General features: G+C 45.2%; 20 non-coding genes across 20 annotated transcripts; 10 read left to right on the top strand and 10 right to left on the bottom strand.

Moving 5' to 3' along the window:
* Positions 1-846: 846 nt before the first annotated feature.
* Positions 847-965, bottom strand: LOC146360670 (5S ribosomal RNA). The gene has a single exon (XR_014799550.1). It is a non-coding gene; the product is annotated as a 5S ribosomal RNA (ribosomal RNA).
* A 360-nt stretch (positions 966-1,325) lies between these two features.
* On the top strand, positions 1,326-1,444 carry LOC146360669 (5S ribosomal RNA). Its single transcript, XR_014799595.1, has one exon. It is a non-coding gene; the product is annotated as a 5S ribosomal RNA (ribosomal RNA).
* An 843-nt stretch (positions 1,445-2,287) lies between these two features.
* Positions 2,288-2,406, bottom strand: LOC146360668 (5S ribosomal RNA). Its single transcript, XR_014799549.1, has one exon. It is a non-coding gene; the product is annotated as a 5S ribosomal RNA (ribosomal RNA).
* Positions 2,407-2,766: 360 nt separating this feature from the next.
* LOC146360667 (5S ribosomal RNA) lies at positions 2,767-2,885 on the top strand. The gene has a single exon (XR_014799594.1). It is a non-coding gene; the product is annotated as a 5S ribosomal RNA (ribosomal RNA).
* Positions 2,886-3,719: 834 nt separating this feature from the next.
* LOC146360666 (5S ribosomal RNA) lies at positions 3,720-3,838 on the bottom strand. The gene has a single exon (XR_014799565.1). It is a non-coding gene; the product is annotated as a 5S ribosomal RNA (ribosomal RNA).
* Positions 3,839-4,198: 360 nt separating this feature from the next.
* Positions 4,199-4,317, top strand: LOC146360665 (5S ribosomal RNA). Its single transcript, XR_014799593.1, has one exon. It is a non-coding gene; the product is annotated as a 5S ribosomal RNA (ribosomal RNA).
* Positions 4,318-5,153: 836 nt separating this feature from the next.
* LOC146360664 (5S ribosomal RNA) lies at positions 5,154-5,272 on the bottom strand. Its single transcript, XR_014799564.1, has one exon. It is a non-coding gene; the product is annotated as a 5S ribosomal RNA (ribosomal RNA).
* Positions 5,273-5,632: 360 nt separating this feature from the next.
* LOC146360663 (5S ribosomal RNA) lies at positions 5,633-5,751 on the top strand. Its single transcript, XR_014799592.1, has one exon. It is a non-coding gene; the product is annotated as a 5S ribosomal RNA (ribosomal RNA).
* An 843-nt stretch (positions 5,752-6,594) lies between these two features.
* LOC146360662 (5S ribosomal RNA) lies at positions 6,595-6,713 on the bottom strand. Its single transcript, XR_014799548.1, has one exon. It is a non-coding gene; the product is annotated as a 5S ribosomal RNA (ribosomal RNA).
* Positions 6,714-7,073: 360 nt separating this feature from the next.
* LOC146360661 (5S ribosomal RNA) lies at positions 7,074-7,192 on the top strand. Its single transcript, XR_014799591.1, has one exon. It is a non-coding gene; the product is annotated as a 5S ribosomal RNA (ribosomal RNA).
* Positions 7,193-8,036: 844 nt separating this feature from the next.
* LOC146360660 (5S ribosomal RNA) lies at positions 8,037-8,155 on the bottom strand. Its single transcript, XR_014799560.1, has one exon. It is a non-coding gene; the product is annotated as a 5S ribosomal RNA (ribosomal RNA).
* Positions 8,156-8,515: 360 nt separating this feature from the next.
* On the top strand, positions 8,516-8,634 carry LOC146360659 (5S ribosomal RNA). Its single transcript, XR_014799590.1, has one exon. It is a non-coding gene; the product is annotated as a 5S ribosomal RNA (ribosomal RNA).
* Positions 8,635-9,472: 838 nt separating this feature from the next.
* On the bottom strand, positions 9,473-9,591 carry LOC146360658 (5S ribosomal RNA). The gene has a single exon (XR_014799559.1). It is a non-coding gene; the product is annotated as a 5S ribosomal RNA (ribosomal RNA).
* Positions 9,592-9,951: 360 nt separating this feature from the next.
* LOC146360657 (5S ribosomal RNA) lies at positions 9,952-10,070 on the top strand. Its single transcript, XR_014799589.1, has one exon. It is a non-coding gene; the product is annotated as a 5S ribosomal RNA (ribosomal RNA).
* Positions 10,071-10,914: 844 nt separating this feature from the next.
* LOC146360656 (5S ribosomal RNA) lies at positions 10,915-11,033 on the bottom strand. Its single transcript, XR_014799557.1, has one exon. It is a non-coding gene; the product is annotated as a 5S ribosomal RNA (ribosomal RNA).
* Positions 11,034-11,393: 360 nt separating this feature from the next.
* Positions 11,394-11,512, top strand: LOC146360655 (5S ribosomal RNA). The gene has a single exon (XR_014799588.1). It is a non-coding gene; the product is annotated as a 5S ribosomal RNA (ribosomal RNA).
* Positions 11,513-12,343: 831 nt separating this feature from the next.
* LOC146360654 (5S ribosomal RNA) lies at positions 12,344-12,462 on the bottom strand. Its single transcript, XR_014799556.1, has one exon. It is a non-coding gene; the product is annotated as a 5S ribosomal RNA (ribosomal RNA).
* Positions 12,463-12,822: 360 nt separating this feature from the next.
* On the top strand, positions 12,823-12,941 carry LOC146360653 (5S ribosomal RNA). The gene has a single exon (XR_014799586.1). It is a non-coding gene; the product is annotated as a 5S ribosomal RNA (ribosomal RNA).
* An 836-nt stretch (positions 12,942-13,777) lies between these two features.
* On the bottom strand, positions 13,778-13,896 carry LOC146360652 (5S ribosomal RNA). The gene has a single exon (XR_014799555.1). It is a non-coding gene; the product is annotated as a 5S ribosomal RNA (ribosomal RNA).
* Positions 13,897-14,256: 360 nt separating this feature from the next.
* LOC146360651 (5S ribosomal RNA) lies at positions 14,257-14,375 on the top strand. Its single transcript, XR_014799585.1, has one exon. It is a non-coding gene; the product is annotated as a 5S ribosomal RNA (ribosomal RNA).
* The last annotated feature ends 112 nt before the right edge of the window (positions 14,376-14,487 follow it).

Below are 14,487 nucleotides of genomic sequence, written 5' to 3'. Positions count from 1 at the left end.
TTTGCACTTCCACACACAAACTGCAGAGGGCGCCGCTGCTCACTCAGTGGAGGCAGCTTCAGGAAAAGCTTCATGACAACGCTCCTCATTGCATTTCGCTTTTGTGCAAAACAAAAAAACAACAAGAACGAAATATTTAGGAAATATACAAACTTATTTATTCTGTAAATGTAGAAAATGTCTGTGGCTAGTCCGTCTGGGCTCAGTAGAGAGGAACTTGTTAACCTTGTAGCGTGCAGCGGGCGCAGTGTCAACCTGACACCCATGTGCAACCAGTTTTAACTCTTATTGGCTGCCGACTGCAGTCCCGAAGAATACTGAATAAATGCGCATCAGTGTGCTACCCTGAGCAGGGAACACGATATCATGGAGTTTCTAACATGGAGCAAGGTGAAGGTGACGCTACTATGCAGGACCGCCCCTGCTTAGCTTCAGAGATCAGATGAGAACAGGCTGGTATGGCCGTAAGAGAGAGGCTTCCTCGAGAACGGGGTTCATGTAGATACTGTAACCCATTTATTGGGATTTAAAAAACAATTTAGAGTGAAGGATATTGATTAGTTTCTACTTTTTTTAATAGCTGCACATGACAGCACAGTTATAATGCATACTTAATGCTGCAATATTCACGTCATAAACAATTGTGAGTGTTTGCACAAAAACATCTACAGGTGCTCTGTGCACGTACGGTGATATTGATGTAACGCTTGAAGAATTTGACATTACTACATCAGTGGAAGAGCTCTTTGCGCAAGACTCACTAACCATCCTATTCGAAAATGAGCTTAAAGAGTGCCTCAGATCCGTTTCAACATTTAAACTGTCATTTGTGTGTTGAAGTGCAAAGGCTTACGGCACCTGGTGTTCCCAGGCGGTCTCCCATCCAAGTACTGACCAGGCCCGACCCAGCTTGGCTTCCGAGATCAGACGAGATCGGGCGTGTTCAGGGTGGTGTGGCCGTAAGCGAGGGACTGCTTCACAAACAGCCTTTTTATACATGCTGTGATGACACAGTCACGCTTACGTTTTTTTAATGTCCTGTATATGCGTTGAATTGTCCAAACCACAAAAATGTTGGACTTCCAAATGGTCCTAACACACTGTGTGCTCTCTGTCACTTTAACACTGTGCTGTGAGAAACTAACATGTGTTATTATGGTGACGTTACCGCGGGAAAAGCATTTTTACAGCTCAGTGTTGAAGCTGCAGTTCGCAACAAAGGTTTGCATGTTTTCGCTGTAACATGTGAAGCTTAGCACAATCCTATATTTTAAAGTGTGTGACATTTGCCAAGTATAAAAGGTCTTTTATTGCGGGCTTCCCTCGCTTACGGCCATACCACCCTGAACACGCCCGATCTCGTCTGATCTCGGAAGCTAAGCAGGGTCGGGCCTGGTCAGTACTTGGATGGGAGACCGCCTGGGAATACCAGGTGCTGTAAGCTTTTGCACTTCCACACACAAACTGCAGAGGGCGCCGCTGCTCACTCAGTGGAGGCAGCTTCAGGAAAAGCTTCATGACAACGCTCCTCATTGCATTTCGCTTTTGTGCAAAACAAAACAAAAAAACAACAAGAACGAAATATTTAGGAAATACACAAACTTATTTATTCTGTAAATGTAGAAAATGTCTGTGGCTAGTCCGTCTGGGCTCAGTAGAGAGGAACTTGTTAACCTTGTAGCGTGCAGCGGGCGCAGTGTCAACCTGACACCCATGTGCAACCAGTTTTAACTCTTATTGGCTGCCGACTGCAGTCCCGAAGAATACTGAATAAATGCGCATCAGTGTGCTACCCTGAGCAGGGAACACGATATCATGGAGTTTCTAACATGGAGCAAGGTGAAGGTGACGCTACTATGCAGGACCGCCCCTGCTTAGCTTCAGAGATCAGATGAGAACAGGCTGGTATGGCCGTAAGCGAGAGGCTTCCTCGAGAACGGGGTTCATGTAGATACTGTAACCCATTTATTGGGATTTAAAAAACAATTTAGAGTGAAGGATATTGATTAGTTTCTACTTTTTTTAATAGCTGCACATGACAGCACAGTTATAATGCATACTTAATGCTGCAATATTCACGTCATAAACAATTGTGAGTGTTTGCACAAAAACATCTACAGGTGCTCTGTGCACGTACGGTGATATTGATGTAACGCTTGAAGAATTTGACATTACTACATCAGTGGAAGAGCTCTTTGCGCAAGACTCACTAACCATCCTATTCGAAAATGAGCTTAAAGAGTGCCTCAGATCCGTTTCAACTGTCATTTGTGTGTTGAAGTGCAAAGGCTTACGGCACCTGGTGTTCCCAGGCGGTCTCCCATCCAAGTACTGACCAGGCCCGACCCAGCTTGGCTTCCGAGATCAGACGAGATCGGGCGTGTTCAGGGTGGTGTGGCCGTAAGCGAGGGACTGCTTCACAAACAGCCTTTTTATACATGCTGTGATGACACAGTCACGCTTACGTTTTTTTAATGTCCTGTATATACGTTGAATTGTCCAAACCACAAAAATGTTGGACTTCCAAATGGTCCTAACACACTGTGTGCTCTCTGTCACTTTAACACTGTGCTGTGAGAAAGTAACATGTGTTATTATGGTGACGTTACCGCGGGAAAAGCATTTTTACAGCTCAGTGTTGAAGCTGCAGTTCGCAACAAAGGTTTGCATGTTTTCGCTGTAACATGTGAAGCTTAGCACAATACTATATTTTAAACTGTGTGACATTTGCCATGTATAAAAGGTCTTTTATTGCAGGCTTCCCTCGCTTACGGCCATACCACCCTGAACACGCCCGATCTCGTCTGATCTCGGAAGCTAAGCAGGGTCGGGCCTGGTCAGTACTTGGATGGGAGACCGCCTGGGAATACCAGGTGCTGTAAGCTTTTGCACTTCCACACACAAACTGCAGAGGGCGCCGCTGCTCACTCAGTGGAGGCAGCTTCAGGAAAAGCTTCGTGACAACGCTCCTGATTGCATTTCGCGTTTGTGCAAAACAAAACAAAAAAACAACAAGAACGAAATATTTAGGAAATACACAAACTTATTTATTCTGTAAATGTCTGTGGCTAGTCCGTCTGGGCTCAGTAGAGAGGAACTTGTTAACCTTGTAGCGTGCAGCGGGCGCAGTGTCAACCTGACACCCATGTGCAACCAGTTTTAACTCTTATTGGCTGCCGACTGCAGTCCCGAAGAATACTGAATAAATGCGCATCAGTGTGCTACCCTGAGCAGGGAACACGATATCATGGAGTTTCTAACATGGAGCAAGGTGAAGGTGACGCTACTATGCAGGACCGCCCCTGCTTAGCTTCAGAGATCAGATGAGAACAGGCTGGTATGGCCGTAAGCGAGAGGCTTCCTCGAGAACGGGGTTCATGTAGATACTGTAACCCATTTATTGGGATTTAAAAAACAATTTAGAGTGAAGGATATTGATTAGTTTCTACTTTTTTTAATAGCTGCACATGACAGCACAGTTATAATGCATACTTAATGCTGCAATATTCACGTCATAAACAATTGTGAGTGTTTGCACAAAAACATCTACAGGTGCTCTGTGCACGTACGGTGATATTGATGTAACGCTTGAAGAATTTGACATTACTACATCAGTGGAAGAGCTCTTTGCGCAAGACTCACTAACCATCCTATTCGAAAATGAGCTTAAAGAGTGCCTCAGATCCGTTTCAACTGTCATTTGTGTGTTGAAGTGCAAAGGCTTACGGCACCTGGTGTTCCCAGGCGGTCTCCCATCCAAGTACTGACCAGGCCAGACCCAGCTTGGCTTCCGAGATCAGACGAGATCGGGCGTGTTCAGGGTGGTGTGGCCGTAAGCGAGGGACTGCTTCACAAACAGCCTTTTTATACATGCTGTGATGACACAGTCACGCTTACGTTTTTTTAATGTCCTGTATATACGTTGAATTGTCCAAACCACAAAAATGTTGGACTTCCAAATGGTCCTAACACACTGTGTGCTCTCTGTCACTTTAACACTGTGCTGTGAGAAAGTAACATGTGTTATTATGGTGACGTTACCGCGGGAAAAGCATTTTTACAGCTCAGTGTTGAAGCTGCAGTTCGCAACAAAGGTTTGCATGTTTTCGCTGTAACATGTGAAGCTTAGCACAATACTATATTTTAAAGTGTGTGACATTTGCCAAGTATAAAAGGTCTTTTATTGCAGGCTTCCCTCGCTTACGGCCATACCACCCTGAACACGCCCGATCTCGTCTGATCTCGGAAGCTAAGCAGGGTCGGGCCTGGTCAGTACTTGGATGGGAGACCGCCTGGGAATACCAGGTGCTGTAAGCTTTTGCACTTCCACACACAAACTGCAGAGGGCGCCGCTGCTCACTCAGTGGAGGCAGCTTCAGGAAAAGCTTCATGACAACGCTCCTCATTGCATTTCGCTTTTGTGCAAAACAAAACAAAAAAACAACAAGAACGAAATATTTAGGAAATACACAAACTTATTTATTCTGTAAATGTAGAAAATGTCTGTGGCTAGTCCGTCTGGGCTCAGTAGAGAGGAACTTGTTAACCTTGTAGCGGGCGCAGTGTCAACCTGACACCCATGTGCAACCAGTTTTAACTCTTATTGGCTGCCGACTGCAGTCCCGAAGAATACTGAATAAATGCGCATCAGTGTGCTACCCTGAGCAGGGAACACGATATCATGGAGTTTCTAACATGGAGCAAGGTGAAGGTGACGCTACTATGCAGGACCGCCCCTGCTTAGCTTCAGAGATCAGATGAGAACAGGCTGGTATGGCCGTAAGCGAGAGGCTTCCTCGAGAACGGGGTTCATGTAGATACTGTAACCCATTTATTGGGATTTAAAAAACAATTTAGAGTGAAGGATATTGATTAGTTTCTACTTTTTTTAATAGCTGCACATGACAGCACAGTTATAATGCATACTTAATGCTGCAATATTCACGTCATAAACAATTGTGAGTGTTTGCACAAAAACATCTACAGGTGCTCTGTGCACGTACGGTGATATTGATGTAACGCTTGAAGAATTTGACATTACTACATCAGTGGAAGAGCTCTTTGCGCAAGACTCACTAACCATCCTATTCGAAAATGAGCTTAAAGAGTGCCTCAGATCCGTTTCAACTGTCATTTGTGTGTTGAAGTGCAAAGGCTTACGGCACCTGGTGTTCCCAGGCGGTCTCCCATCCAAGTACTGACCAGGCCAGACCCAGCTTGGCTTCCGAGATCAGACGAGATCGGGCGTGTTCAGGGTGGTGTGGCCGTAAGCGAGGGACTGCTTCACAAACAGCCTTTTTATACATGCTGTGATGACACAGTCACGCTTACGTTTTTTTAATGTCCTGTATATACGTTGAATTGTCCAAACCACAAAAATGTTGGACTTCCAAATGGTCCTAACACACTGTGTGCTCTCTGTCACTTTAACACTGTGCTGTGAGAAACTAACATGTGTTATTATGGTGACGTTACCGCGGGAAAAGCATTTTTACAGCTCAGTGTTGAAGCTGCAGTTCGCAACAAAGGTTTGCATGTTTTCGCTGTAACATGTGAAGCTTAGCACAATACTATATTTTAAAGTGTGTGACATTTGCCAAGTATAAAAGGTCTTTTATTGCGGGCTTCCCTCGCTTACGGCCATACCACCCTGAACACGCCCGATCTCGTCTGATCTCGGAAGCTAAGCAGGGTCGGGCCTGGTCAGTACTTGGATGGGAGACCGCCTGGGAATACCAGGTGCTGTAAGCTTTTGCACTTCCACACACAAACTGCAGAGGGCACCGCTGCTCACTCAGTGGAGGCAGCGTCATGAAAAGCTTCATGACAACGCTCCTCATTGCATTTCGCTTTTGTGCAAAACAAAACAAAAAAACAACAAGAACGAAATATTTAGGAAATACACAAACTTATTTATTCTGTAAATGTAGAAAATGTCTGTGGCTAGTCCGTCTGGGCTCAGTAGAGAGGAACTTGTTAACCTTGTAGCGTGCAGCGGGCGCAGTGTCAACCTGACACCCATGTGCAACCAGTTTTAACTCTTATTGGCTGCCGACTGCAGTCCCGAAGAATACTGAATAAATGCGCATCAGTGTGCTACCCTGAGCAGGGAACACGATATCATGGAGTTTCTAACATGGAGCAAGGTGAAGGTGACGCTACTATGCAGGACCGCCCCTGCTTAGCTTCAGAGATCAGATGAGAACAGGCTGGTATGGCCGTAAGCGAGAGGCTTCCTCGAGAACGGGGTTCATGTAGATACTGTAACCCATTTATTGGGATTTAAAAAACTATTTAGAGTGAAGGATATTGATTAGTTTCTACTTTTTTTAATAGCTGCACATGACAGCACAGTTATAATGCATACTTAATGCTGCAATATTCACGTCATAAACAATTGTGAGTGTTTGCACAAAAACATCTACAGGTGCTCTGTGCACGTACAGTGATATTGATGTAACGCTTGAAGAATTTGACATTACTACATCAGTGGAAGAGCTCTTTGCGCAAGACTCACTAACCATCCTATTCGAAAATGAGCTTAAAGAGTGCCTCAGATCCGTTTCAACTGTCATTTGTGTGTTGAAGTGCAAAGGCTTACGGCACCTGGTGTTCCCAGGCGGTCTCCCATCCAAGTACTGACCAGGCCCGACCCAGCTTGGCTTCCGAGATCAGACGAGATCGGGCGTGTTCAGGGTGGTGTGGCCGTAAGCGAGGGACTGCTTCACAAACAGCCTTTTTATACATGCTGTGATGACACAGTCACGCTTACGTTTTTTTAATGTCCTGTATATACGTTGAATTGTCCAAACCACAAAAATGTTGGACTTCCAAATGGTCCTAACACACTGTGTGCTCTCTGTCACTTTAACACTGTGCTGTGAGAAAGTAACATGTGTTATTATGGTGACGTTACCGCGGGAAAAGCATTTTTACAGCTCAGTGTTGAAGCTGCAGTTCGCAACAAAGGTTTGCATGTTTTCGCTGTAACATGTGAAGCTTAGCACAATACTATATTTTAAAGTGTGTGACATTTGCCAAGTATAAAAGGTCTTTTATTGCAGGCTTCCCTCGCTTACGGCCATACCACCCTGAACACGCCCGATCTCGTCTGATCTCGGAAGCTAAGCAGGGTCGGGCCTGGTCAGTACTTGGATGGGAGACCGCCTGGGAATACCAGGTGCTGTAAGCTTTTGCACTTCCACACACAAACTGCAGAGGGCGCCGCTGCTCACTCAGTGGAGGCAGCTTCAGGAAAAGCTTCATGACAACGCTCCTCATTGCATTTCGCTTTTGTGCAAAACAAAACAAAAAAACAACAAGAACGAAATATTTAGGAAATACACAAACTTATTTATTCTGTAAATGTAGAAAATGTCTGTGGCTAGTCCGTCTGGGCTCAGTAGAGAGGAACTTGTTAACCTTGTAGCGGGCGCAGTGTCAACCTGACACCCATGTGCAACCAGTTTTAACTCTTATTGGCTGCCGACTGCAGTCCCGAAGAATACTGAATAAATGCGCATCAGTGTGCTACCCTGAGCAGGGAACACGATATCATGGAGTTTCTAACATGGAGCAAGGTGAAGGTGACGCTACTATGCAGGACCGCCCCTGCTTAGCTTCAGAGATCAGATGAGAACAGGCTGGTATGGCCGTAAGCGAGAGGCTTCCTCGAGAACGGGGTTCATGTAGATACTGTAACCCATTTATTGGGATTTAAAAAACAATTTAGAGTGAAGGATATTGATTAGTTTCTACTTTTTTTAATAGCTGCACATGACAGCACAGTTATAATGCATACTTAATGCTGCAATATTCACGTCATAAACAATTGTGAGTGTTTGCACAAAAACATCTACAGGTGCTCTGTGCACGTACGGTGATATTGATGTAACGCTTGAAGAATTTGACATTACTACATCAGTGGAAGAGCTCTTTGCGCAAGACTCACTAACCATCCTATTCGAAAATGAGCTTAAAGAGTGCCTCAGATCCGTTTCAACATTTAAACTGTCATTTGTGTGTTGAAGTGCAAAGGCTTACGGCACCTGGTGTTCCCAGGCGGTCTCCCATCCAAGTACTGACCAGGCCCGACCCAGCTTGGCTTCTGAGATCAGACGAGATCGGGCGTGTTCAGGGTGGTGTGGCCGTAAGCGAGGGACTGCTTCACAAACAGCCTTTTTATACATGCTGTGATGACACAGTCACGCTTACGTTTTTTTAATGTCCTGTATATGCGTTGAATTGTCCAAACCACAAAAATGTTGGACTTCCAAATGGTCCTAACACACTGTGTGCTCTCTGTCACTTTAACACTGTGCTGTGAGAAACTAACATGTGTTATTATGGTGACGTTACCGCGGGAAAAGCATTTTTGCAGCTCAGTGTTGAAGCTGCAGTTTGCAACAAAGGTTTGCATGTTTTCGCTGTAACATGTGAAGCTTAGCACAATACTATATTTTAAAGTGTGTGACATTTGCCAAGTATAAAAGGTCTTTTATTGCGGGCTTCCCTCGCTTACGGCCATACCACCCTGAACACGCCCGATCTCGTCTGATCTCGGAAGCTAAGCAGGGTCGGGCCTGGTCAGTACTTGGATGGGAGACCGCCTGGGAATACCAGGTGCTGTAAGCTTTTGCACTTCCACACACAAACTGCAGAGGGCGCCGCTGCTCACTCAGTGGAGGCAGCTTCAGGAAAAGCTTCATGACAACGCTCCTCATTGCATTTCGCTTTTGTGCAAAACAAAAAAACAACAAGAACAAAATATTTAGGAAATACACAAACTTATTTATTCTGTAAATGTAGAAAATGTCTGTGGCTAGTCCGTCTGGGCTCAGTAGAGAGGAACTTGTTAACCTTGTAGCGTGCAGCGGGCGCAGTGTCAACCTGACACCCATGTGCAACCAGTTTTAACTCGTATTGGCTGCCGACTGCAGTCCCGAAGAATACTGAATAAATGCGCATCAGTGTGCTACCCTGAGCAGGGAACACGATATCATGGAGTTTCTAACATGGAGCAAGGTGAAGGTGACGCTACTATGCAGGACCGCCCCTGCTTAGCTTCAGAGATCAGATGAGAACAGGCTGGTATGGCCGTAAGCGAGAGGCTTCCTCGAGAACGGGGTTCATGTAGATACTGTAACCCATTTATTGGGATTTAAAAAACTATTTAGAGTGAAGGATATTGATTAGTTTCTACTTTTTTTAATAGCTGCACATGACAGCACAGTTATAATGCATACTTAATGCTGCAATATTCACGTCATAAACAATTGTGAGTGTTTGCACAAAAACATCTACAGGTGCTCTGTGCATGTACAGTGATATTGATGTAACGCTTGAAGAATTTGACATTACTACATCAGTGGAAGAGCTCTTTGCGCAAGACTCACTAACCATCCTATTCGAAAATGAGCTTAAAGAGTGCCTCAGATCCGTTTCAACTGTCATTTGTGTGTTGAAGTGCAAAGGCTTACGGCACCTGGTGTTCCCAGGCGGTCTCCCATCCAAGTACTGACCAGGCCCGACCCAGCTTGGCTTCTGAGATCAGACGAGATCGGGCGTGTTCAGGGTGGTGTGGCCGTAAGCGAGGGACTGCTTCACAAACAGCCTTTTTATACATGCTGTGATGACACAGTCACGCTTACGTTTTTTTAATGTCCTGTATATACGTTGAATTGTCCAAACCACAAAAATGTTGGACTTCCAAATGGTCCTAACACACTGTGTGCTCTCTGTCACTTTAACACTGTGCTGTGAGAAAGTAACATGTGTTATTATGGTGACGTTACCGCGGGAAAAGCATTTTTACAGCTCAGTGTTGAAGCTGCAGTTCGCAACAAAGGTTTGCATGTTTTCGCTGTAACATGTGAAGCTTAGCACAATACTATATTTTAAAGTGTGTGACATTTGCCAAGTATAAAAGGTCTTTTATTGCAGGCTTCCCTCGCTTACGGCCATACCACCCTGAACACGCCCGATCTCGTCTGATCTCGGAAGCTAAGCAGGGTCGGGCCTGGTCAGTACTTGGATGGGAGACCGCCTGGGAATACCAGGTGCTGTAAGCTTTTGCACTTCCACACACAAACTGCAGAGGGCGCCGCTGCTCACTCAGTGGAGGCAGCTTCAGGAAAAGCTTCATGACAACGCTCCTCATTGCATTTCGCTTTTGTGCAAAACAAAACAAAAAAACAACAAGAACGAAATATTTAGGAAATACACAAACTTATTTATTCTGTAAATGTAGAAAATGTCTGTGGCTAGTCCGTCTGGGCTCAGTAGAGAGGAACTTGTTAACCTTGTAGCGGGCGCAGTGTCAACCTGACACCCATGTGCAACCAGTTTTAACTCTTATTGGCTGCCGACTGCAGTCCCGAAGAATACTGAATAAATGCGCATCAGTGTGCTACCCTGAGCAGGGAACACGATATCATGGAGTTTCTAACATGGAGCAAGGTGAAGGTGACGCTACTATGCAGGACCGCCCCTGCTTAGCTTCAGAGATCAGATGAGAACAGGCTGGTATGGCCGTAAGCGAGAGGCTTCCTCGAGAACGGGGTTCATGTAGATACTGTAACCCATTTATTGGGATTTAAAAAACAATTTAGAGTGAAGGATATTGATTAGTTTCTACTTTTTTTAATAGCTGCACATGACAGCACAGTTATAATGCATACTTAATGCTGCAATATTCACGTCATAAACAATTGTGAGTGTTTGCACAAAAACATCTACAGGTGCTCTGTGCACGTACGGTGATATTGATGTAACGCTTGAAGAATTTGACATTACTACATCAGTGGAAGAGCTCTTTGCGCAAGACTCACTAACCATCCTATTCGAAAATGAGCTTAAAGAGTGCCTCAGATCCGTTTCAACATTTAAACTGTCATTTGTGTGTTGAAGTGCAAAGGCTTACGGCACCTGGTGTTCCCAGGCGGTCTCCCATCCAAGTACTGACCAGGCCCGACCCAGCTTGGCTTCTGAGATCAGACGAGATCGGGCGTGTTCAGGGTGGTGTGGCCGTAAGCGAGGGACTGCTTCACAAACAGCCTTTTTATACATGCTGTGATGACACAGTCACGCTTACGTTTTTTTAATGTCCTGTATATACGTTGAATTGTCCAAACCACAAAAATGTTGGACTTCCAAATGGTCCTAACACACTGTGTGCTCTCTGTCACTTTAACACTGTGCTGTGAGAAACTAACATGTGTTATTATGGTGACGTTACCGCGGGAAAAGCATTTTTGCAGCTCAGTGTTGAAGCTGCAGTTTGCAACAAAGGTTTGCATGTTTTCGCTGTAACATGTGAAGCTTAGCACAATACTATATTTTAAAGTGTGTGACATTTGCCAAGTATAAAAGGTCTTTTATTGCGGGCTTCCCTCGCTTACGGCCATACCACCCTGAACACGCCCGATCTCGTCTGATCTCGGAAGCTAAGCAGGGTCGGGCCTGGTCAGTACTTGGATGGGAGACCGCCTGGGAATACCAGGTGCTGTAAGCTTTTGCACTTCCACACACAAACTGCAGAGGGCGCCGCTGCTCACTCAGTGGAGGCAGCTTCAGGAAAAGCTTCATGACAACGCTCCTCATTGCATTTCGCTTTTGTGCAAAACAAAAAAACAACAAGAACAAAATATTTAGGAAATACACAAACTTATTTATTCTGTAAATGTAGAAAATGTCTGTGGCTAGTCCGTCTGGGCTCAGTAGAGAGGAACTTGTTAACCTTGCAGCGGGCGCAGTGTCAACCTGACACCCATGTGCAACCAGTTTTAACTCGTATTGGCTGCCGACTGCAGTCCCGAAGAATACTGAATAAATGCGCATCAGTGTGCTACCCTGAGCAGGGAACACGATATCATGGAGTTTCTAACATGGAGCAAGGTGAAGGTGACGCTACTATGCAGGACCGCCCCTGCTTAGCTTCAGAGATCAGATGAGAACAGGCTGGTATGGCCGTAAGCGAGAGGCTTCCTCGAGAACGGGGTTCATGTAGATACTGTAACCCATTTATTGGGATTTAAAAAACTATTTAGAGTGAAGGATATTGATTAGTTTCTACTTTTTTTAATAGCTGCACATGACAGCACAGTTATAATGCATACTTAATGCTGCAATATTCACGTCATAAACAATTGTGAGTGTTTGCACAAAAACATCTACAGGTGCTCTGTGCATGTACAGTGATATTGATGTAACGCTTGAAGAATTTGACATTACTACATCAGTGGAAGAGCTCTTTGCGCAAGACTCACTAACCATCCTATTCGAAAATGAGCTTAAAGAGTGCCTCAGATCCGTTTCAACTGTCATTTGTGTGTTGAAGTGCAAAGGCTTACGGCACCTGGTGTTCCCAGGCGGTCTCCCATCCAAGTACTGACCAGGCCCGACCCAGCTTGGCTTCTGAGATCAGACGAGATCGGGCGTGTTCAGGGTGGTGTGGCCGTAAGCGAGGGACTGCTTCACAAACAGCCTTTTTATACATGCTGTGATGACACAGTCACGCTTACGTTTTTTTAATGTCCTGTATATACGTTGAATTGTCCAAACCACAAAAATGTTGGACTTCCAAATGGTCCTAACACACTGTGTGCTCTCTGTCACTTTAACACTGTGCTGTGAGAAACTAACATGTGTTATTATGGTGACGTTACCGCGGGAAAAGCATTTTTACAGCTCAGTGTTGAAGCTGCAGTTCGCAACAAAGGTTTGCATGTTTTCGCTGTAACATGTGAAGCTTAGCACAATACTATATTTTAAAGTGTGTGACATTTGCCAAGTATAAAAGGTCTTTTATTGCAGGCTTCCCTCGCTTACGGCCATACCACCCTGAACACGCCCGATCTCGTCTGATCTCGGAAGCTAAGCAGGGTCGGGCCTGGTCAGTACTTGGATGGGAGACCGCCTGGGAATACCAGGTGCTGTAAGCTTTTGCACTTCCACACACAAACTGCAGAGGGCGCCGCTGCTCACTCAGTGGAGGCAGCTTCAGGAAAAGCTTCATGACAACGCTCCTCATTGCATTTCGCTTTTGTGCAAAACAAAACAAAAAAACAACAAGAACGAAATATTTAGGAAATACACAAACTTATTTATTCTGTAAATGTAGAAAATGTCTGTGGCTAGTCCGTCTGGGCTCAGTAGAGAGGAACTTGTTAACCTTGTAGCGGGCGCAGTGTCAACCTGACACCCATGTGCAACCAGTTTTAACTCTTATTGGCTGCCGACTGCAGTCCCGAAGAATACTGAATAAATGCGCATCAGTGTGCTACCCTGAGCAGGGAACACGATATCATGGAGTTTCTAACATGGAGCAAGGTGAAGGTGACGCTACTATGCAGGACCGCCCCTGCTTAGCTTCAGAGATCAGATGAGAACAGGCTGGTATGGCCGTAAGCGAGAGGCTTCCTCGAGAACGGGGTTCATGTAGATACTGTAACCCATTTATTGGGATTTAAAAAACAATTTAGAGTGAAGGATATTGATTAGTTTCTACTTTTTTTAATAGCTGCACATGACAGCACAGTTATAATGCATACTTAATGCTGCAATATTCACGTCATAAACAATTGTGAGTGTTTGCACAAAAACATCTACAGGTGCTCTGTGCACGTACGGTGATATTGATGTAACGCTTGAAGAATTTGACATTACTACATCAGTGGAAGAGCTCTTTGCGCAAGACTCACTAACCATCCTATTCGAAAATGAGCTTAAAGAGTGCCTCAGATCCGTTTCAACTGTCATTTGTGTGTTGAAGTGCAAAGGCTTACGGCACCTGGTGTTCCCAGGCGGTCTCCCATCCAAGTACTGACCAGGCCCGACCCAGCTTGGCTTCTGAGATCAGACGAGATCGGGCGTGTTCAGGGTGGTGTGGCCGTAAGCGAGGGACTGCTTCACAAACAGCCTTTTTATACATGCTGTGATGACACAGTCACGCTTACGTTTTTTTAATGTCCTGTATATACGTTGAATTGTCCAAACCACAAAAATGTTGGACTTCCAAATGGTCCTAACACACTGTGTGCTCTCTGTCACTTTAACACTGTGCTGTGAGAAACTAACATGTGTTATTATGGTGACGTTACCGCGGGAAAAGCATTTTTGCAGCTCAGTGTTGAAGCTGCAGTTCGCAACAAAGGTTTGCATGTTTTCGCTGTAACATGTGAAGCTTAGCACAATACTATATTTTAAAGTGTGTGACATTTGCCAAGTATAAAAGGTCTTTTATTGCGGGCTTCCCTCGCTTACGGCCATACCACCCTGAACACGCCCGATCTCGTCTGATCTCGGAAGCTAAGCAGGGTCGGGCCTGGTCAGTACTTGGATGGGAGACCGCCTGGGAATACCAGGTGCTGTAAGCTTTTGCACTTCCACACACAAACTGCAGAGGGCGCCGCTGCTCACTCAGTGGAGGCAGCTTCAGGAAAAGCTTCATGACAACGCTCCTCATTGCATTTCGCTTTTGTGCAAAAC

The sequence above is a fragment of the Perissodus microlepis genome, chromosome 23 (assembly GCF_051167445.1).
Source record: "Perissodus microlepis isolate ML-2025 ecotype Zambia chromosome 23, ASM5116744v1, whole genome shotgun sequence".
Classification (NCBI taxonomy): domain Eukaryota; kingdom Metazoa; phylum Chordata; class Actinopteri; order Cichliformes; family Cichlidae; genus Perissodus; species Perissodus microlepis.
Note: the sequence above shows the minus strand (reverse complement) of the source record. Positions and strands in the feature narration are given on the sequence as shown.